The 18,833-nt window shown below is 39.7% G+C and overlaps 1 protein-coding gene across 21 annotated transcripts in view; it reads left to right on the top strand.

The window, feature by feature from the left end:
- DLG2 (discs large MAGUK scaffold protein 2) overlaps positions 1–18,833 on the top strand; it is a 2,041,348-nt gene that overhangs the window by 1,744,226 nt on the left and 278,289 nt on the right. The gene's annotated exons all lie outside the window — the stretch shown is intronic.

The raw sequence follows: 18,833 nt of genomic DNA, 5'->3' as shown, positions 1-18,833 counted from the left end.
CTGTTGTGAGACCCACCTGTGTAGGCGTTAAATTCTAACCATCACATCCAGTTGGTGATGGGGGAAACCTTCTGGAGGCCCCCAACCTTCTGGAAAAAAGGGGCCCCCACCTCCAGGGGAAGCCTTCATACCACACTGGCATGTCAGCTGAAAGCATTGCACTATACCTCTGGTAACACAGCAGGACAGTCCTCTTCAGGCAGTCCAGCCCAAGAGAAGCTCAGAATCTGACATGTTCTTCCTTTTGGCACAAGTCATTCTGACGTTTATTTATATAAAAAAAGAAAGAAATCTTGAAGAAATGTTGGGAACATATGTTTTTCCTATCTGTTCAACAATCTGAGCTGCAACCAGATTCCAAGTTGGGAACATGAGAAAGCATATATATTTTCTATATATAAAAACAAAACCAAAAAAAGGCCTTTACATTGAGGCCAACTTGGCAGAAAACTGACTCATGGCTTAACTTGTATAGGCTATTGTACTTTTGTTGTACCAAATGTACTCTAAGTCATTCTAACCAAGAGATGTATTCTCCCCCATAAAGCAGAGTTGCAGCAACTCTGTGGGAGCACTTGTATGCTGTCAGCCACCCCACTTCCAGCCAGAGTCACAGCAACGTCCTGTGGATGTGGAGTGCTAGATAGAAAAAGGTCTTTGGAGAAGCAGTTATGACCCACTGCTCCTCTCTTTTCCTCAGTACCGTTTGCCTTCTCCTGCAGTGCTCTTTGCCTTAACTACCAACACTGATCTTCCTGCTGACCCTCTCTGGGAGCTTCCACCTCACTCACCCCTCCTCTTTCAAGATGTAGCCAGTGCAGCTGGTGCCTGGGCATTGACTCAGGCCCCACTCCTTTCTGTATGTGTAATATATATTAATATGATTTCCTAAAACAGAAGATTCAGTCGCTTTCTTTGAATTTTTATTGAAAACCATACAGCCTTACTATTTCCCTCTAATTCCTATACATTCTAAATGGAAGGGAAAAAATAGTTTCTACTTAACTGATGAATGTGGCTTTTTCCCTTTAACGTTCAGAAAATTGTGGCTATTTTATATATTTCTTCTGATTTCCTCTGCAGTCCCTGTTGTTCTGTATGTGATCTTTGAGAAGATTTTTCTCTTTTCCTCCTTTCATGCCCATGTAAGGTTTGCTGAACAGTCAGGTTAAAGCAAAGCTAAAGTGACCTTAAAAGGTAGTGTCTTCCCTCCATATGAGGAATAGGGAGGTATTTGGATTTCTCAGTAAATGTCAAGTGCTTTATGACTGTGGAGATACACTGGGCCCACATCTCCTTCAAGATCATTAACATTTAATATGACCGAGGGAATATAAGTGACAATTCTACAAATTTGTTACAAGTTTGTATATAAGGTGGCCACACATTAAGGGTTAACTTCTTCGAACCTTTCTATCTTGTTGATTTGGAAATTATTTGGCTTATGCCAGCATCCTCTGTGGCTTCAGATGACATTTTTCAAGCCCCTTTAACCCTTTCCCTTAATGTGCCAAGCTTGAAACAGGATTTGATTTCCCGAGCTACTTGTCTGCTTTCTATGTGCCACCAAGGAATCTAGTTCATCTTTCATCTCATTCATGTTCTTCTGAAACAAGATACTTTGGGAGTCAAGTCTTTTCAGGTGTTTATATAAATGTATATATAAAGTGGATTTTGTGTTCTCTTTCCATGTAAGTAACAATTCACAATCATCATGTAAAGAAGAAATAAAAGCCCATTGTATTGTACTTCAAGATGCTTCCCTGATGTACAGAATCTCCTTGTAAAATAAATAATTGCATAGTCTATCAGTCTTCCTATCAATATTAATTATTAATGTATTTTAGAATTAAAAAAACAAATTATACTAAACAACAACAAAAAAGGAATATGGGCTTCCCTGATGACGCAGTGGTTGAGAGTCTGCCTGCCGATGCAGGGGACGCAGGTTCGTGCCCCGGTCCGGGAAGATCCCACATGCCGCGGAGCGGCTGGGCCCGTGAGCCATGGCCGCTGAGCCTGCGCGTCCGGAGCCTGTGCTCCGCAACGGGAGAGGCCACAACAGTGAGAGGCCCGCGTACCGAAAAAAAAAAAAAGATGGATCTGGCTGCTGAATAGAAACAGGCTAGAGAGCTCTGAAGGGGCTAGGGAAGGACTGGCTGAAAAGCATTCATCAAGGGGGTGGGATCAGTGTAGTGGCAGAATAGAAGTAGACAGACTCGGGGGAAAGTAGGTGACAAAACCAATTGACATACATGTGGGCTTATTAAAATGCATACATTCATCCGTTTCATTAAAGTATGGCAAAGAATTTTGACTAGTTACAAAACAAATATACCCCTCAAGGAAAAGCATATTTTATTCACTGTTGTATCCCTGGTCTCTAGCACAGTGCCTAGCTCATAGTGGGCATTTAATAAATGTAGACCAAATGAAAAAATAACTGAATGATGCCAATGAATTAATGTATCTATTTTACAGAAACTCTCTGTTCACTTTTTAATTTTAACTAAAGCATAAGGAACTATTGATGAGAAAAAATGGAAGAGAGAGAGAAAGGGAGATGATTGCGAGAAAGAATAATTAAGACTAGCCTATATGGAGCACTCACTATGTGCATGATGACATTCTGAAAGCTTCTAAATACTTTAACAATTCTAAATATGTTAACTTATTTACACTTCTCAAGAACCTATGACATAGTTTCTATTGCTTTGCCCATTTGCTCATTTACAGCTGAGGGAACTGAGACTCAGAAAGCATAAGTGGTTCTCCCAAGGTCAGACAACTAATGAGTAGAGTAAAACCAGAACTCAGTCTTAGAAAGACTCCAGAACAACCAGCACAACCACTGCACTAGACTGCTTCTCATAGAAGAGAGGAAAAGGAACCAGATTCACATGGTGATAAGAGGGTTGGAGAGAAAAATGGGAAGGGATGTAAAGGATATGGAGAATCCGAAGAAGGAAAGATGCCAAATTCCCAGAGAGAGAAAGGAGAGAGGAAGAGAGGGGACAAAAATGAGCCGGATGGGGAAACAGAGATGGCAATGTTCTGGTTAGGGAGGGCCAGAGGCAGGTGAGATCGTGGAGTCTAGAACTAGATGTGACTGAGAACAGAGACAGGCAGGACTGGCTTGGAGTAGACCCTGGGCCAGAGAGCAAATCCAGGCTGAAAAAAAAAGGGTTCTCTATTTTAATTTGTTTTTGTTGTTTTCAGGATATTGGAGTTTGGGGCCTGTGGTTCAGCTCTGAGAATAGCTGTGGCCCCAAACTGGCATAAAGGCAGGCAGAGGGCTCATCACGTACTACCTGTGAGGCCTTACGTGATTGACAACCTCTGTGAACCTGAAATTCTTCACCTATTACAAAGGGGTGATCATATTCACCTTCCAAATTTGCTGGAAGAAATGGAGGAAGTGGATATAGAATGTCTGGAATGTAGAAGACCATCATAAATGATAGCTAAGATCATAGCCCTCAACAACAGGCTTGTTATAGTAGACACTGTACCCCTCTGCTTTAATCAGAGCTTGGCACGATTCTTAGAATTATCCCTGAGAGGGCCAGAGACTCCCAGAATATGGAAAGCATTAGTGGTTAAGAGTTTCTACTGTGAAATAGATATGGTTCAAATTCCAACTCTACCATTAGCTGCTGTGTGATCTGGAACAAATTACTTCACCTCTCAGAATATCATTCTTTATCTGTAAAATGGGGATTCACATCCATGACATAGGATGATTTAGAGAATAAAGAGAACCAATGCATGTAAAATGCTAAGCACAGTTCCTGACAAATAGCACATCTCCATTAAGTAATAACTCTCATTATTATGGCAATTATCAGAAAGACTAGAAAGCCTATAATGTGATTATTATGTGGAAAGAGAGAGAAATGTAGACCCAGAGAGGGAAAGGAACTTGGAAGACTGTGGAGACAGACTTTTGAGGGATTTCTTCAGGTAATAGAATTGATGTGGAAATAACCCTGTGTGGGAGTGTCATACTGCTCTCTGAAGACTCCTAGAGTCCACTGAAGGAATTGCAGGAGCAAAGGTCAGGGAGTATGGGTGGACACAGCCTGGGTCCTGGCCTCACTCCCACTCCAACCAGAGCTGACTTTATTTGTTGTTCATGTTTGGTCTTGGACACATGAAGGATTATGCCACTAAAAAACAGTTTTAAGCTGTTTTAGCAGAAGGCAAGAAAAGCCGTTCAAATTAAGGTGTGTGTGTGTGGTTAGGATAAAAAAAAAAGCTGAAGGCTCAGTTATTTTTCCACCAGAATGTAAACTCCATGAAAGCATCAAGTTTTGAGTATTTTAATCACTGCTGTGTCCTCAAGGCCTAGGACAGTACCTGGCACACAGTGGGAGGTCAATAAATATTTGTAGAATGAATGAATCAGCTAAACAAATGTTCATGCCTTGCAGTTTCTGTTGAACCATAAGTGTCAGAGCAAATTCATCCCTGTTGAAAAGCCAGTTAAGAGTCATGTTAGTTAACAAGAGCTCCAAAACACTGGTTTTCCTTGCTGAAAAAAAATAGTCGATCTATGAGAGTAGGTTATGTGGTCCCCAGATTGATTGTGGCATTGCTGCTGACCAGGCTGCCGAAAACAAAGACACTCTTAGTTTTACTTTCATTGTTTGGTGTGTGAAAACAAAAAATTAAGCAAACCAAACAGACCAAATAGTGAACAACCAAACAGTGAACCAAATAGTGGCTTTGTACATTTCTGTAAGTCTTAGACACATTAAATAAAATATAAGATGTTAACTATCACAAGTATAAGACTTTGCAATTTTTCACATGATGTACAAAACAACTCCAAGAGGTAAACAGACAGGTGATATTATCATCAATCTAATTCATAGATAAGGAAAGTGAAGCTTAGTGAAGTTATGTGACTTGCCCAAGGTCATGCTAGTAAGTGCTGTGAACTGAACTTACCCCCAGATCCTCTGATTCTATTTCTTGTGCTTCATACTGTTCTTCAAATGTTCTTTAGCATTATACTGTTTTATAATTCTTTTATTGACATAAGGATAGCTGAATCAATCTAGAATGATCAGGCTTTCCATAAATTTGCTAAATAAATATATTCTGAGAAAACGTATTTATGTATTTTTAGTGGGTGAATGTTTGATGATGAATGGTATATCATTTTAGCCTTATTTTTTAATGATAGTATAATTACATGCTTTCAAAAATCAAAATAATATTAAAACTTGTATACTGAGAAGTCTCATTTCTACTTCATCTCCATCAACCTCATTTCCTTTTGCCCTTATAGGCAGCCATGTAATAAATGAGTAACTTATTTAAGTGAAAACTGAAACTAAGACCATAGAGGAATATCAATGAGTTTTATGTGCAGTGTTTTAGAGGGGAAAAAAATGTTTAATAGGAGAATGCTTAATAGCCTGGAGAATTAAGGAATAAAAATTGTTGTTTCTTAGTTGGGTTACCATTTACATATGCTCCTCATATATTAAGATATTTTTCTCAAATCAGAAATAATTAGTATTATATTTTCTTTCAATGTCACTGTCATAATATCCAATATACTGTGTAAATTGCCAAGGGATCACAATTTCTAAAAGAATCCTTCATGCAATTGTTCTTCATTAAGTAGTATGGTTTTTTTTTCTAGACAAATTTGGAACACTTAATATCCCCTAAAGAGGTCACTGGAGACTAAAGGGATCTTAAATCAGGGTTAAAGCCAATCCATTCCCTTGGAAATATGTGCAAGAGTTACCTAGTTTCATATAATAGATATCTTCATATAAAGATATTTAATAATCTTTATTATGGGATAGTGAATATATAAATTCCTCTTTGTTTAAGTTCATGCAAAAGAGTCTTTATAAGTGATTAACTTCTTTGTAATATAATCACACCCTATCTTATCCAAATTTTTAATATTTTCATTTTCTTTTAAATATTTAAATTTCCTAAAAATAGGTATCATTCATTGTGGGAGACTTTTCCAGGAAGCAAAAGGAGGAATGGTAGAGTTTTAGTGATAACTCTTAGCTATGGTGGTTTAGCAATGAGCAGCAAAAACACAAAGCCTATTTTTTTAAAGAAACACAATGACCCATAAAATTGCAGATGAATAGTTGCTTTGGGTAACTATTAGTGAGAAATAATGAAAGTAGAGTGTCTACACAATCATCAAAACACAGCTGACACAGTCCAAAGAAATGAAGATGTGAAGATTGTTGGGGTTGGGAAGAGGGTAGCAGGGAGGACATGCTGAGAAAACTGCTGAGGAGGGGCTTCCCTGGTGGCACAGTGGTTAAGAATCCGCCTGCCAATGCAGGGGACACCGGTTCGAGAGCTGGTCCGGGAAGATCCCACATGCCACGGAGCAACTAAGCCCGTGCACCACAACTACTGAGCCTGCGCTCTAGAGCCTGCAAGCCATAACTACTGAGCCCACGTGCCACAACTACTGAAGCCCATTCACCTAGAGCTGAGGAAAATCACAGTTAGGAACACATTCTCCCCTCATTCTAGGAGATTTATGCATATTTAATTGTCTTATTGGAAGCAAAGAAAGTGGATTTTCTTGTTGATCTTTTTTTTTTTTTTTTTTTTGCGGTATGTGGGCCTCTCACTGTTGCGGCCTCTCCCGTTGCGGAGCACAGGCTCCGGACGCACAGGCTCAGCGGCCATGGCTCACGGGCCCAGCCGCTCTGCAGCACGTGGGATCCTCCCAGACCGGGGCACAAACCCGTGTCCCCTGCATCGGCAGGCAGACTCTCAACCACTGTGCCACCAGGGAAGCCCTTGTTGATCTTTTATTTGATCATTGTGTGGTTGTTGATGATATTGAAATATTATGTATGCATTATCATAAGGTTTTACCCCTGAGCTGTTAAATTTCTCTCACAATTTGTGTTTCCTCATTGCAATTCTATCTTTGCCTTTCCTAATTATAAACCCCTCAAAAAAATTTACAGAGAGCTTGAGACTGTAGAACAAGCTATAAAGAAGATGCAAATATAATATCTGAATATAAAATATAATCTATTTATTTTATAAAATGAGAGTTGGTCTTTCGAATAAAATTTAAATGCACTTATTGAGCCTTATATGCTTTCATCTTCTGTGACTTAGCAGTTATTAGTCTCTCTGCCCAGAATTCCCTTCTTCCTTTGTCCACTTGACAAATTCTTTTTCTTTTGAAAAACAAGCTAGAAATCATCTCCTCCAGGAAGTCTTCCTGGCTTTCACTCCACCGCCAGTAGAGTAACTCTGCTTCCTACATGCTACCTCACTTTCTTGTATTGTTGCATTTCTCTCTCAGTCTTGCAATTCATACAAAGAACTGTCCAGTCTCTCTACAGACTATGAGCTTCATGGGGAAAGAGAGATACCACAGTAGGTAGTCAGTAAATGTTTAATGAATGACTCAATCAATCAACCAATGAAGATTTGAGTGCTGGTGATTTTTTTAAGCCTAAGCGTCTTGAAAATGGGTTGGACCATGTGGAGAAGCTGATACTGGCTCTAAAGATAATAATAAAAATAAATGGTTGTGAGTTTCTGCTTTATACGACCATGAATTGTCCACATATTAAGAAGTGAACCAGGTTCAAGAACTCAAAAGAATCACAAATGAACGAGGAGAGAGTAGGTAACAACTAATAATGATAATTGTTATCATTATGGCTAGTGCGTCTCAATATTTACATGTTATGCCATTTAGTCTTCACAAACACTGTTACATTATTATCTCTGTTTTTCATATGAGGTAATAAAATCCCAGAGAATTTACATAATTAAGTGGCAGAAGCAAAATTCCAACAGTGGTCTCCCTGATTCAGGAGTCCATTTGGAACACCATGTTTCCAAGAGGGGCCAACAGTCAGATTTCAACTACCACACTTTGTGTCCTCACCTATTCCTCACTTCTTTAGAAAGGAGAAAAGGTCCATGGTCACATAACTAGTATAGGACAGGTTCATAGATTTGATAGCACTTCTCTTCAAAGCCTCATTAAACATGTTGTATGCATGGTCTTAAAATCTGCAAAGCTACATTGTACTGCTGAGCCCTGGGGCTTTAGAACTCCCTTTTGCTCTAAGAGAGCACTTTTCTTAAATCTGGCAAGAAGTTGCTTAATAAAATACACACCAAGCATCTGAGCAATTGAAGGAAGAGAGTAGTGATTATGGTTTAGAACTGGATATAAAAAGACAGCAGATTACCACTGAAGTGAGGATTTCTGCATATCATTTGGTTTAAATGGCACTGTGATTAGGAAAAGAAAAAAGACATCTGAAAGGTCATGAAAAGAAAAATAGTAACAATATTGAATTTCAACTAAGTGGATAAAGTCTGGGGCATTACAAATGGAAATACTTTCTAAAGCTCTCTACACTAAAGCATTTAATCTAAAAAGTACAAATGCCATAGGAAACTATATCTAACCTCTAAGGGACAACATATTTTGTTGATAATTAATGAATTCTATTTGAATAAAATGACATCAAATGTATATAAATATATTGCTACGATAATGAGCAGCTGAACTTTAGGCAGCAGCAAAACAAAGACATATAAAAGGGAGAAAAAATCAGAGTCAGAAAAGGAAAAACCTGAGAAGGATGACAAGCAGGATGAATTTTATGGTCAGAAAATATGTATTATCTTTCTAGCCACAAACATGAGATTAGAGATATAATGGGTTTAATTACTGAGCTGCTAGAAAGTAAATATTTGGAAAAAAACCCAAAACTTCTATAAAGAGAGACAGAAAGATGTTTGAGGACAGAACAGAAGTCAAAGACAGTACTTCTGCTACTTTCTAGCTGCATGAACTTGGGAAAATTATTGAGCCTCTCTAACTCTCTCATCTGTGAAAAAGTGTTGATAACACCTTCGGTACGTGGGCCTCTCACTGTTGTGGCCTCTCCCGTTGCAGAGCACAGGCTCCAGACGCGCAGGCTCAGCGGCCATGGCTTGTGGGCCCAGCCACTCCGCGGCATGTGGGATCTTCCCGGACCGGGGCACGAACCCGTGTCCCCTGCATCAGCAGGTGGACTCTTAACCACTGAGCCACCAGGGAAGCTCCATAAGGTTATTTTGATGAGCAAGTCATAATTAGAACTCCTGGCTCGAAGAAAGTGCTCAGTAACTGCTAAGATAATGAAAGCCAATACTGCGAAGGGCCTATAAAGCCAGAGACTGTTCTGAGTGCTTTCCATATATAACCATGTAACCCTTAAAGCAAGTCCCTGAGATAGAGGCTATGGTTGTCCCCATTTTAGAGATGAAGAAACTGAGGCACAGAAAGCCTAAATAACTTGTCCAATATCACACAGCAGGGTAGTGGTGGGGCTCCAGTGTCCTTGACCATCATAACATGCTACCTATTCATACTAAGATGATAGTCTGTTTCAATTTCTCCATAGCAGTTATCACTACATATAATTATCTTCTTTATTTGCTTACGGTCTTCCTTCTATTTGAAAGTAAGCTCTGTGAGAGCAAGAATTTAGACTACTTTATTTATTATTTTATCTTCAGCAACTAAAATACTGTTAAGCGCAAAGTAGGTATTCGATAAAATTATTTATGATATGTTGAACTATAATTGTATTTACTAAGAAGAATGTTGAAAAATCATAAAAGATGAGAGAACTGTGTAAAAAATTTAAATATATATGTATATTATATATATATATATAAATTAAAATTCTAAGAGATAATAATATGCAAAATCATTGTTAGTAATGAATCAGAAACACTCCCCAGAATTAACAATGACAGTTTATTTACAAAAGATAGCCTTGGCAAAATACAAGGCACATATGTTTTCCCTCAACTGTTGGTAACAGAATTAAAGACAGGCACACAGTCTCATTTTTCCTCATTTTCCAAACTGATAAGAAGAAGGAACACAGTAGAATCCAGCATTGCCAGGGAGCACAAAGAAGAAATACCAGTCTCAAATAGTCTGACCTCTTAACATTGTGAAAGAAAGCATTCAGTGAAATACCCGCAAATTAATTTTACCCACATTGTTTACAAGAAGAAAATATGATAATAGCATTTACCAACATCCAAGTTGCCCAGCAAAGCACAATGTCAAGGAAGTAAAGTGGACATTATACGTTGCCAGTATGCTCAGGATTACACATGGGCCTGCTTTTCTTTTATTATCCACGTCTACAGCCCAGGCGAGCGTACCCAGTCGCTTCACCGTATGTATTTGAGTCGTGATTCTGATGCCTTTGCTTTCCATGTTAGGATCAGGCAACACTTTCCTACCGTAATACATGTATTATGCCTCCTTCATCCCAGCCCTTTGCTAGACACTGGGAACAAAGACTTCCCACTCTCAAAGGCTGAAAAAGTGAGTTCTATTTGACTACCATATTTGCCTGAGGTATCTGTCTACATAATGGATCCTAATCCTATATTTGGGAAACTTCTTCTAACCTCTCTGTTAGAACTGAAGGCATGTTGGTAGTGGCAGATACCAGGGCCCAGATTCAGGCTCCTGTGCACAGACAGTTTTGTGATTTCTGTTCAAAGCCAAGCCCAAATTCAAGGACTTTTTCCTCTCTGGATATAAAATAACAATGCAGGACCCAGCACTTTAAATCAATGTAATGTAGTAATAGTATGGAATTTAAAAAGAGAAATCACCTTTTCAAGACAGAAACTAAGCTATCAGGAGAATTAACAAAGCAAATCTGCTACCTCTAAGTGTTTCAATTAATTCCTCTGACAGTAATTCAAAAGAAAAAGAATTTGCTGTTGATTCTGTGTCCTGTTGAGATGTTTAATTTCAATCCCAGAAGTTTGAGAGAAGATGGAGACAGTTTAAAAATTGTCTTAAACACTGATGAAAGAAATAGGTTGACACGTAACTATGAAAATTTCCCTAGAGCTTTCTTTGTTTCTTTTTTTCTTTTTTTTTTTTTTTTTTGCGGTACACGAGCCTCTCACCCTTGTGGCCTCTCCCGTTGCGGAGCACAGGCTCCAGACGCTCAGGCTCAGCGGCCATGGCTCACGGGCTCAGCCGCTCCACGGCATGTGGGATCTTCCCGGACCGGGGCATGAACCCGTGTCCCCTGCATCGGCAAGCGGACTCTCAACCACTGTGCCACCAGGGAAGCCCCCTAGGGCTTTCTTTAGGCTACATTTTTACAACACCAGAGACCAAAAAAAGAGGAAAAAAGGAACAAAGAAAGTCAACTCATTTTCCCCAATATTAGTCTAGAAAAGGGACAACAGGAGAGGGAAATGTCATTTTAATACTATAATGGAGCATGCAGTTTGGGGTAAAGTTGTGAATGGTCTTCCCAGAAACCTGGATCATCTCCAGGTCAAATCCAGGATGTGTGCTTTCCTATCTGCCAACACCTACAGGGCAGGCTTACTGGCCTAACTTCTGCAGCCTGAGAGCTGACTTTTCCTCTTCCTGAGACTGGGACAGACTGCAGACATCTGGCCTCAAAGGAGCTATGATTATAGTGGCTAAAATATTTCGAGAACACCTGCTGGGTGAATAAAGAGGCATTGTAGTGAAGGGATCAAAGCAGAGATTCTGGAGCCAGACCTCCTATGTTCCAATCCTAAATCTGTCACTTTTTAGCTATAAGAGGACCTTGGGCAAAAGGTCCTTAACCTCTTGGTGCGTCAGTATCCTCATTAGTAAAATGGGGTTAATAATAGTAGATATTTTATAATATTATTATGAAGATGAAATGAGTTCGTATTTGGAAAGCTCTTAGAATGGTGCCTTGAAGATCGTAAGTCCTAAGTATTGATAGAGAGAGTGACTCCCATCTAACATCCAGATCAAAGCAAGGTCCATGACGTTAGGCTTCTACCTGCCCTACACACTCTTCTAGGGCCACTGGCATTTGTGATTTCCGTTTCTCTTAGCACCACTCATTCAAATTGCTCTAATCTGATTTTGCCTGCCCAGATGTGGTCATTGATGCCACAACCATATATTGAACATCTGTTACACATCAGCACTCTCTAGGTCCAGGAGCTGGGGGTGGTAGGGCCGCAAAGGGCTCCCCCAGCCATCACCCCCACCACCATGACCCCCACTCTGATTTTCCCAGCTCTGTCTGGTAGCCAGTGCCTCTATATGCTTCTGGCCATGTGATAGTGTTACTAGGATTTTGGATAAACTCGTGTGAGGCACTCTCCTATTCATTTAGAAATGGCCTCTCATTCCTAAACAACTCCTCTACAGTTAGGAATCCACCAAAACAGACCCTTGGCCAAGTTGGCTTTTACCTCCTGTTCTGAATCCCCAGACTAGATGCAATGCCTGTTTCATAAATGGAAATACTTTACAAGAATTTGAGATCTGGCACAAAATAGACACTCAATATTTTTTAAATGAGTTGTTAATATGAAAGAACTAGAGAGAGAGGGAGAGTATAACTCTGAGGGCGGTACTGGAGGGACCAATGAGCCTGTCTAGAGAGAAATTTCAAAGTAAGGAGTGGGATGTGGGTCCTGGAGTAATTAACCTTGAATCCAAAATGCAACTAATGTAAGATGTCGTGTTATTTTTTGCTCCATTAAAAAAGAAAAGAAATAACCCCACTATTACAACAAGACACCATTGACTCTAAGATGCATCCCTTATTCAGAGACGTTAAAATGTGAAAAAATTTGCATTTTTCGGTTGATAAAATATGGTGATCATTCGCATTTTCCCTGCAACTCACACAGTGAACAGTCACTTGACAGACCCTGGACTTTGGCGTAAGTGAGATGGATTGTGATTTTGTGGGCCTCTCTAAATACTCATGATAACTTTACTCTGTGCATTCCTAATCAAGGAAGCAATTTGAATGCAAGTAATTGAAAGAATAAAGTTACTACAAAAACAATCTTAATTCACACTAATTTAAAAATCAGACCCAAATTTCAGTTGTTTAAGTAAATTACTAAAATGTTACTTTTGATACATCTCACTACCAATGGTGACATATCAGTATGTAACCATACCATGAAGGAGAACTGATGTCCCAAACTAGTAAGAGGGTATTATTGGAAGCCCTTTATAGGGGGCTTTGCCTTCAGGATTAGACAGGAAGTTTGCTTCTCAAAAGCCTTGATGTATGGGAAGAGAAAAAATAAAACCTACTTGTTCTAAACCATATCACAACCCTGACCCAGATTTTCAAAGTCTCTAAGAAGCTGCCCCATGACAATACTTAATCTCTGTACTTAAGTTCACCATCATCATTATCATGAAAAGTACTACTGAACTCCTCAACTTATGGCACAGTCTAGCATGTATAGTCAATGAAATCTTCTGAACAAAATGTTAGGTAATGTAACTGGGGTGCCACATCCTCCATAATTTTGCTGGAAAGCTATTGAAATTTGAGTAATATGACCCAACTGCAGCATGGTCTTCCCTGTTCTGCTGGGTATTGTCAGACAACTACCCTCAAGGACCAGAGGCTTATTAAGAAGGTCTTAAAATTGCTTTTTGAGTCAGCAATAGCTAACAGATTTTTGGTAATGGGCAGGAATAAAGGATCAGACATTTGATTCGCCAGGGAAATCTTATACTTAAGATAAAGGAGTCCATCTTCCTCAAAATAATAACTCATATTTGGATCTGTCTCTGATCTTACTCGAGCCCTTAAATAGTCTGTGAGTTAGACTGTGGACTGTGAACTTCTCAAAGATTAAAGTACTATCCTTTTCACAGGTTTTTGATACTTGCTCAGTGCCCAGCACCTGTAGTTACAATAACTCCCTGGTGGATTCCAAGAAAAGTTTCAAGCCAAAGGAAAAAGCTCCACATGCAAATAAAAATAATTTTATTGAAACAAGATTGTTGAGCAGCTGCCATGTCCTAAGCTCTGTGCTAGGTGGTAAGTTTACAGGATGAATGAAACATAGCCCCTGGACTTCAAAGGCCATGTCCAGTAGGGATCACACATCAATACATTGTTAGGGATGGTTCAATAGGAGGCAGCACAGGGGGCTAAGAGACCTTTAGCACAGTCGTTTGCATTCAACTGGAAGGAGTCTGGGAGCAGTCAGTAATTGAAGTTGAAACCTGAAGGTTGACGCTGGGAGCAACGGGAACGTGGGGAGAAGGAATGCAATTTAGACAGATAGCACAACATGTATAAAGCCTCAGAAAAGAGTGAGCAGGGCACATCTGTTCCAGAGACTACCACTATTCAATATAATTATAATCTCAGGTGTAAGCTGAGGATTGGCCAAATATCACTTGAGGTCCTGGCAGGAAATATCTGGTAGACTCAAAGTGAATCATTTGAAGAGAGTTTAACACAGGGATGACTTACAAAGGAGTAGACAAGATATATTAAAACCTAAGAGAGACTCCAGGACTATTAACTGCAGGGAACTGTTACCCTTACTAGTCTAGAAGGGACAAGAGTTACCTGAACTCTTGGGGAAGCAGTTACCTGAACCCACAGAGAAAGGTTCACCTGATAGAACTGGCACCCGGAAGTGAGAAACCCAGCAGAATAAATGCCCACTCTCACTGTCTTCCCTCCCTCTGATTTCCTGTTAGTGTTTTCCACTTGCCAAACCTAAGCAGAAGCCATGTGTGGTCCATGTTTATCAGCTTCCAGGCACAACGCAGAGTGAAGAAGGGTGAAGATTTGAGAGATCAACAAACAAAATGTATACAGCCTAAGTCTGAATTGGAAAAAATTGGCTAAACCTTGAAGGGTCTTATACCCATGTTAAGAAGTTTATCCTTTATTCTTATAAGACAATGAGGAATATTCCAAAGGTGTTAAAAGACTACAGTGCATTTTACATGAACAGAGATTTGGGGGGACACTAGAGATAGGTAGAGCAGTTAGTAAGCTGCTACAGTTGTCTAACAAAGAGATTGTGGCCGTGGAAATGGAGAGAAGGGACTGGATTTGTAACTGATTTATTTGGATAGGATAGATAGACGGAGAGAGTGAATTAGAGAAGAGAGTAAGCAGGCATTGAACTGGAAGTCTAGATAAAAGAAAGAGCATGGGTTTGGAATTTGGGTCTCAGCTTTTGCACTTATGCACTTGAAAGACCCAGGCCACTCAACCTCTTTGAGCCTCAGTTTTATCATCTGTTGCTAATGAGAATTATAGCTGGGCTTCTCAAATTTGGCATTCTGTTCTTCTTCATTCACCTTAAACCTGGAGACAGTTTCTGCTCGCCAGGTACAGAGACTTTAGTGAACTGAGCGTGTCCACAAGCTCACATCAACATGTGAACTTCAGGAACTGGCAAGAAAGTCCCAATGATATTGGCCAGGCAAGAGGTTTGGGGGTATTGACTTTGTTTATTAAGCAATTCAAAACAAACAAACAAAAAAGCAATTCCACTGTCAATGCCTTAGTGTTTATGTCAGTGAATAGAAACCTCCTAAGCAGGGGGAGTGAGTAGGTCCTCTCCGCCCTCCAAAAATCACAGACCAAGCTTGAGATCATCCATGCTGGGATGATTTAATAGAACATCTTCAGGAACTTCAAGACCCTCTTTCTGATGCCCTACTTGTGAGTTCTGGGATCTGGGAGCTGGACTGAGCTGGTAATTATTATCAGTGTTGTAATTACTAATTTGGGTTCCTGGGTGTTCTTTACAGAACCTTCCCTAGTGAAGAACAGCAGGTTGGCTGGTCCACTTCAACTGCTGGTATAAATCTTATTGCTGAGATACACATTTTAAACAACTATAAACACAAAACCCTCCAAAGTCCTCTCTAATATTCTATAATATGGGAGCAAGAGGACCCTCTCTAAGAGAGGGGAGTCACTTCTCAAAGAAACAGGTGGTGTGACAGTACAGCAGCATGAGTGTAACTAGTTGAACAATGAATTCAGGGAGGACCCACTGAAAATTGAAGTCCTACGACCAAAAATCAATAAAACAGCTGGAAAGCAAAGGCGTTTACTCAAGTCTCCAAGGTCACAGTTGTGTTAATTAAAAGAAAGCCTAGGGGGTCGACTGAATTTTGAAAAGAGCTTTTAGATGGCCCCATCTGATTGATGTTCCCTTGCTGTTCACCATGGGTGTTGGCACTCTCCAATCCCAAGCCTGTGCTGATGCATGTACCTCGATTGGAATGTGCCCTCTGCCACTCAGCCACCCCCTTCTCACCAATTAGTTTCTAATCACCTCCTACAACCTGTCCTCCAAAAGCAGCTCTTCCTCAGTAAAACTTCCCAGTTGCCATCTTTCTATCCAAATATCTTTGGAACCATCACTGTGCTTTATCCATACAGATAGACACTTGTGACTTTTTACTTTGCGTCAGAGTAATATATGCAACTTCTTTTTCTCTCCTTTAAGGCAGAATCTTTCTGATTCATCTCTATGAATCAATCATTAAATACTCAAAGCATATCTATTGAATAAATGAATGAAGCAATCAATTAACCACTTAATCAATCAATGGAAATAATGGACACATCTTTTGAAGTGTACTTTCTCTGTGGCCATTGAAAGCATCTATTTTATGGTTTCTTCTCCACCAAAAGGTCAGCGCCCATATCCATAAAGATATCATGTTGCAAAATGATAAACAGCGTAAGACATTATATAAATGGAATGGTACAATTGCAGGCAGTATTACGAGTAAAGAAGAGGGAGATATAATCAAACCCAGAGTGATCAGCATGGGAAGTAGGATTGAAACTGTGATACTTAATTTTTTTAAGTTACTTTTATTAAGCCCTTACTATATGCCAAGCACTGGACTAGGCAGATTCAGGGAATTGTTTTATATAATCTTCAAAGCAAGCCTATGAGGTACATACTTGTATTCTCTCCATTCTATGGATTAGGAAACTGAGACTTGAAGAGACCAAGTAATCTGTCCCAGATCACCAACTATTAAGTGGCAGAGGTGGGCTTCATGTGTGACTCATGTATGACTTCATCTGTGCTGTCCTGGAGTCCAATAGGATTAGGTTAAATGTGACTAGAGACAGTAGGAGAGAGCAGCCTAAGCCCAAATCTGCAAAGCTGTGAAATGGGAACATGCCTGGTAAACTTAAGGATCAAGGACTCCAGGCCACCAATGGACTGGCCGGGGTGGGGGACATATATCTGTGGGGGTAGTAAAATATGATGTATGTGATATTGCGGTTTATAATAAGAAATATAAATTTTGTCTTCGTCCCCGTTTCTGGTGTAGGGCTCCTAAAACCCTTGGAATTCCCTCTTTCGTTAGTTAATGAAGTGGCTTTTGGACTGGATGGAAGAGCGGGGCGGGGGAAGTATAAGTAACAACCCGGACTTGCGATTGGCATTTGAAGTGGAGGGCAACCTTGTGGGACTGAGCCCTTTAACCTGTGGAATCTGATCCTATCTCCAGGTATAGTTGAATTGTAGGACACCCACTTGGTATTTGAGAATTGTTTGGTGGTGTGGGGAAAAAGCCCACACATTGGAATTGGTGACCAGAATCTTCACGTAGAAAGGAGTATGGGCCTTGAAAGTGAACAGCATTAAATGATAAACTAAGAAGCCTGGACTAGATGCTGATGAAAATGAGTGGGAAACTAACAAACAGAAGTGGCAGGTTTGGAAGATTAGTCTGGCAGCTGTAGGCAGAGTTGATGAGAAGCAAAGAGATCAACATGAGGCATAGAAGCCCTGGTTCTGATACTCACAAATTACGTAAAGGGTCTGCACCCTTGTCCCCAGTGTCTGAAAGGCTCCACCTACTCATCTCAGCCTCTATTTAAGGACAATTTGCTTTCAAACACAGTAGGTCATCCCTACCATTATGCTTTCAGTGGCTATCTTGGATCCCACTGAGTCCCTAGCTCACCTCTGTAACAATTCTAGGGCCACTTTGAGCCATAAAGTAGTCATTTGTTCAGTGATGACGTTCTAGCTTTAAAAAGTTTTAGAATGTGAAAACATTTATATTCAATCCAAATTGTTTGAAATATGTAAATTCACTGGAATTCAGTCAGGAAGAACCAAGAAAATATCAGGAAGTTTAAGAGCCCCCAGCTTTGGAATCAGACTGGCCTGGGTTTGAATTTCAGCTCCACCACTTACTGTACAGACCTTGGGAAAATTGCTTAACCTTTCTGAGTCTCAGATTCCTCAGGATGAAAATGGGGATCATATAAGTACCACAAAAGTAAGCTATGTAAGTGAAACAATGCAGACAGAACCTCCTGATAGATAACCAAGCACAAAATAAGCACTCGGTGAATGGGAGAGATGATAACTATTATCATTTGGCACACGTGCACTTTATATAGAGATAGTTAATACAAAAGCTATGACGTATTTCCATATTAATTCTTTATATATCTGTAGTGCCTAAAACATAGTCTGACACATAGTATATGCTCAATAAATATTTGCTGAACAAGACTGAAAGGCTAAATATAATGGTTACTTTGTCATACAAATGTTATATTTTATGGTTAAGAATAAACTCTAAGACTCCCTAAGGATGCTCTTTATGATGGTCCCCAGTATTAGATTATAAAGATAGAAACTTTTTGTGTTTGTTTATATATTTCTTCAAAGCTATTTTGGATTACATTTATTGAGTGTCATACACTTCTATGGTGTCAGACACTGTTCTAATGCTTTGCATGTATTAGCTCATTTAATCCTCACAAGAACCTGGAGAGGTTATTATCTCCTTTCGCAAATGAGGAATCTAAGACATCAAGATTTAAAGCAATACGCTCAGGCTTACAACTTTAAAGAGGGAGATCCAGGACTCAAACCAGGAAGTCTAGCTTCAGGTCCTGGACTTGAAACTACTGTAGTATCTCTCCATATGGTTTATTGTTGTTTTGATTGTTCATTTTTTT

Source organism: Stenella coeruleoalba (genome assembly GCF_951394435.1).
Source record: "Stenella coeruleoalba genome assembly, chromosome: 8".
Taxonomy (NCBI): Eukaryota; Metazoa; Chordata; class Mammalia; order Artiodactyla; family Delphinidae; genus Stenella; species Stenella coeruleoalba.
This window is presented reverse-complemented; position numbering and strand designations above follow the sequence as displayed.